Source organism: Lathyrus oleraceus, chromosome 1, assembly GCF_024323335.1.
Source record: "Lathyrus oleraceus cultivar Zhongwan6 chromosome 1, CAAS_Psat_ZW6_1.0, whole genome shotgun sequence".
Classification (NCBI taxonomy): domain Eukaryota; kingdom Viridiplantae; phylum Streptophyta; class Magnoliopsida; order Fabales; family Fabaceae; genus Lathyrus; species Lathyrus oleraceus.
In genome coordinates, this window is record NC_066579.1 from 173,267,002 (window position 1) to 173,272,425 (window position 5,424).

Sequence of the window (5,424 nt, forward strand, 5' to 3'; positions counted from 1 at the left end):
TATCCGTATTTGTTCAATACGCTGATACTGTTAAAGCTAATGGTGTCACTTCAGAGGCAATTCGACTTCGTCTTTTTCCTTTCTCGTTAAGAGATAAAGCTAGAAGATGGCTTCAGTCTCTTCCTTCCAACTCAGTCACCACATGGAATGAGTTGAAGAAAGTCTTTCTTGCCCGATATTTTCCTCCAAGCAAAACAGCTATGTTAAGAGCCCAGATAAATGGATTTAAACAGAAAGATAACGAGTCTCTTTTCGAAGCTTGGGAAAGATACAAAGACATGATGAGACTTTGTCCACACCATGGTTTAGAGGACTAGTTAGTAATTCATACCTTCTATAATGGTCTCTTATACAACACAAGATTAACAATAGACACCGCCGCAGGTGGCGCGCTTATGGATAAACCTTACGCTGACGCTTATCAACTTATCGAAACCATGGCCCAAAATTATTATCAGTGGGGAAGCGACCGAACAATGGTAGAAAAACCTCAAACGAAAACTGGCATGTACGAGATAAGTAGCCTTGATCATGTTAATGCAAAAGTGGATGCTCTTGCCCAGAAAATTAAAAGTTTAAATGTATCACCTCCAGCCACCGTGGTTGCCGTGACTCAAAATTGCGAAGTCTGTGGAATCCAAGGTCACACTCCTACAGATTGTCAACTCCTAACAGGAATCCAAGCAGAGCAGGTGAACTATGCACAAGGAAATCCTTACTCGCATACCTATAACTCAAACTGGAAGAACCATCCTAATTTTTCATATAAGAGCAACAATGCTTTATACGCACCAGGTCAAGCTCCCAATCAAGCCCCAGCTATACCACCTGGATATCAAAAGCCGACCCCATCTACACCTAACAATAACGTTCCTAGGAAATCCAACTTGGAAATCATGATGGAGAACTTCATAGCTTCTCAACAGCAAACCAATAAAGATTTCTTAAACCAGAATGTACACACTAACGAACAGATTAAACAATTAGCAAGTAAAGTAGATGCCTTGGCTACCCATAACAAAATGCTGGAAACATAAATCTCACAAGTAGCTCAACAACAAGCGCCTACTGCTGCCCCAACTGGTACATTTCCTGGACAACCCCAACCTAACCCAAAAAGCCACGCTCATGCAATTATATTAAGAAGTGGAACAGAGGTAGAAGGACCATCTGATCCAAGAATTGAAAACCAAAACTCTAAAAAGCCAACTGAGGAAGAAAGTAAACCTAAGGAAAAGGAAGAGAGTAATAAGGAAACCGTAGAGAAGAAAGAACCTTATGTACCTCCACCGCCTTACAAACCACCTATCCCTTATCCTCAAAGGCTAATTAACACCAAAGACGCGGGCCAATTTAAAAAATTTGTTGACCTACTGAAACAATTAAACGTCACCATTCCTTTCACAGAAGCTATTACACAGATGCCCTCGTATGCTAAGTTCTTAAAAGAAATTCTTTCTAATAAAAGGAAACTTGAAGATAGCGAAACCGTTACACTCACTGTTGAATGTAGCGCTATAATCCAAAATATGCCTCCTAAACTTAAAGATCCTGGTAGTTTCTCTATACCCTGTCACATAGGAAAATTTGTCATAGATAAAGCTTTATGCGATTTAGGAGCCGGTATCAGTGTTATGCCCTTGTCCATATGCAAGAGACTTGAAATGGGAGAATTAAGACCAACTAAAATGTCTGTGCAACTAGCAGATCGTTCCGTTAAATATCCCGTAGGAATTCTTGAAAACGTTCTCGTGCGCATAGGTCAATTCTACATCCCAACCAATTTTATAATTATGGACATAAGAGAAGATGAAGTTACACCCATTATATTGGGAAGACCATTCTTAGCAACCGCCGGTGCCATCATAGACGTAAAACGAGGACGACTCACTTTCGAAGTAGGAGAAGAGAAAATTGAGTTCATTCTTTCCAAATTTTTGAAAGCACCTGCAATAGATGACACATGTTACTTCATGGATATCATCGACGAATGCATAAAAGAAACAAAATTAGAAAATGACAAATCGTCTGACTATCGTGTAGAAGACAAACTAAACCATTGTTTAGCAATAACACCGGATCCTACGCAATGCCTTAAGAAACCAACCCTCGACTTGAAAACACTTCCCAAAAATCAGAGATATGAATTCCTAGACTCAGAACTTGAACGACCAGTGATAGTTAATGCAGACCTAGGAAAACTCGAAACCGAAAAACTCCTACATATCTTAAGAAAATATCCAACCGCACTAGGATACAACATCACCGATCTTAAAGGGATAAGTCCTTCTATTTGTATGCATCGCATCATGCTAGAAGAAGACTGTAAAACTTCTAGGGAACATCAGAGGAGATTAAACCCGATCCTGAGTGAGGTAGTGAAGAAGGAAGTAACGAAGTTATTAGAGGCAGGTATCATATATCCTATATCTGATAGCAAATGGGTTAGTCCTGTACACGTAGTACCAAAGAAAGGAGGTATAACAGTTATCGAAAATGAAAAAGGAGAAACTATAACCAAACGAATCGAATCGGGATGGAGAATGTGCATTGATTATAGAAAGCTAAACAAAGCAACCCGAAAAGATCATTTTCCTTTACCATTCATGGACCAGATGTTAGAACGATTAGCAAAGCATTCTCATTTCTTCTATCTAGACGGTTACTCAGGCTTCTTTCAAATACCAATTCATCCTGATGACCAAGAAAAGACAACATTCACATGTCCTTTTGGTACCTTCTCTTATCGACGAATGCCGTTTGGCTTGTGCAATGCTCCTGCAACCTTCCAAAGGTGCATGATGGCAATATTCGCCGATTTTCTCGAAAACATCATGGAAGTCTTTATGGATGACTTTTCCGTATGCGGGCAAAGTTTCGAAGAATGTCTGGAAAACCTAGAAAGAGTTCTAGAACGATGTGTAAAAGTAAACCTAGTACTTAATTGGGAAAAATGTCACTTTATGGTACAAGAAGGAATTGTTTTAGGACACATTATATCAAATAGAGGAATTGAAGTAGACAAAGCTAAAATAGAAGTAATCGAAAACCTTCAACCTCCGAAAAATGTGAGAGAAGTACGAAGCTTCTTAGAACATGCCGGTTTTTATCGACGATTTATTAAAGATTTCTCTAAAATAACTAAGCCTCTAACCGGATTATTAATGAAAGATGCTGAATTCATCTTCAACAATAAATGTTTAGAAGCATTTCAAACGCTTAAACAAGCATTAATCTCCGCGCCCATAATGCATACTCCGGATTGGAATGAATCATTCGAAATAATGTGTGACGCAAGTGACTACGCCGTAGGCGCTGTTTTAGGACAACGAAAGGATAAAAAACTTCACGTCATATATTATGCAAGTAGAACTCTAGATGAAGCACAAATGAATTACGCCACGATCGAGAAAGAACTTCTAGCAGTAGTATTCGCACTAGATAAATTTCGTTCTTACTTGGTCGGAGCTAAAATAATCGTTTACACTGACCACGCTGCCATTAAGTACCTCCTAACAAAAAAGGACGCTAAACCTAGACTCCTAAGGTGGATCTTGTTGTTACAAGAATTTGATTTGGAAATCAAAGATAAAAAAGGAACTGAAAACGTAGTGGCAGATCACCTTTCTAGACTAGAAAATCTGGAATCGGAAAGAACATCGATCAACGATGGCTTCTCGTACGATAAACTTATAGCTAATTTGGAAGAGAATAGAGCTGATGAACAAGTAGAGACCACCTTGGATGTATGCGTTACACCATGGTACGCCGACTTTGTCAATTATTTAGCCGCCGGAATGGTTCCACTTGATTTATCTTACCAACAAAAGAAACGATTCTTCCATGACATAAAGCATTATTATTGGGACGACCCTTTACTTTTCAAAAGAGGCCCCGATGGTATTTTCCGTCGGTGTATACCTGAAGAAGAGATAGAAAGTATAATCCAACATTGTCATTCCGCTCCTTATGGTGGACACGCAAGTACATCCAAGACCTGCTCTAAAATCCTACAAGCCGGTCTTTATTGGCCAAACATATGGAAGGATGTGCATGCTGCTGTCAAGAAATGTGATAGATGTCAACGCACAGGAAACATATCTAGACGTGACGAAATGCCATAAAAGGGCATTTTGGAAGTAGAGATTTTCGACGTGTGGGGAATAGATTTCATGGGACCTTTTCCACCTTCTTTCGGTAACAAGTACATACTCGTAGCGGTTGATTACGTATCAAAATGGATTGAAGCTATAGCTTCTCCAACAAACGACACACGAGTAGTAACTAGACTCTTTAAGAATATAATCTTTTCAAGATTTGGTGTCCCAAGAATAGTAGTCAGTGATGGTGGATCGTATTTCATATCTAAGATACTCGAAAAACTATTGTTTAAGTATGGTGTAAAACATCGAGTAGCGACACCTTACCATCCTCAAACCAGTGGATAAGTGGTAGTGTCTAACAGAGAAATTAAGCAGATATTGGAAAAAACAGTCGCCACGTCAAGAAAAGACTGGTCATCAAAATTACCCGAAGCTTTATGGGCATATCGAACTGCTTACAAAACTCCCATAGGAACAACCCCATTTAAGCTTATTTATGGTAAATCTTGCCACCTCCCGGTAGAATTAGAACATAAGGCCTATTGGGCTATTAAAAATTTAAATTTAAACTATAAGGCCGCCGGTGAAAAGCGAATCCTTGATATAAACGAATTAGAGGAACTGAGACGAGACGCTTACGAAAATGCCAGAATCTACAAGGAAAGAACGAAAAAATGGCATGATAAGCGCATATCAAGGAAAACTTTCAAACAAGGCGACGTAGTCCTATTGTTTAACTCTAGACTTAAGTTATTCCCAGGAAAACTACGATTTAGATGGTCAGGCCCTTTCCAAGTTACTAATGTTTACCCTAGTGGAGCTGTGGAAATTAAAGGCAAATCTATGGAAGCATTTATCGTAAACGGGAAGCGTCTGAAACATTATCACTATGATGAAAACAATGAAGACTCGCAAGTCCTGAAATTTGACGTATTGTCTCCTAAATCTATAGATTAACATTTACTAGTTTTATGTCGAGCTTGCGAAATTAAACGAAGCGCTTCGTGGGAGACAACCCACAAATTTTTACTATCTTTTCTTTGATTATTCTTTTGATTTTATTTAGTATTCATTCTTCATTTATTTTATTTTATTTTATAAAACTTTTCTTCTTTTCTTCTTTCGGCATCTGGCCAAATCCTGACTAAATTCTTGTTTTTCTTTTCTTTAGTTAACACTAACCTGATGGGACAAATTGATCGTATGGGTATCAAATTCAGAGGGAAAGCTCAGAAACAAAAGTTTGAAGAACTAGCAGAGAGAGAGATGCTACCTAGTTTCTATGTTGATGATTGGGCAATGACTGCCCTTGGACTAAGAG

At 38.7% G+C, this 5,424-nt stretch overlaps 1 non-coding gene across 1 annotated transcript; it reads right to left on the minus strand.

Moving 5' to 3' along the window:
• Positions 1-200: 200 nt before the first annotated feature.
• On the minus strand, positions 201-307 carry LOC127116279 (small nucleolar RNA R71). The gene has a single exon (XR_007801237.1). It is a non-coding gene; the product is annotated as a small nucleolar RNA R71 (small nucleolar RNA).
• Positions 308-5,424: the final 5,117 nt, after the last annotated feature.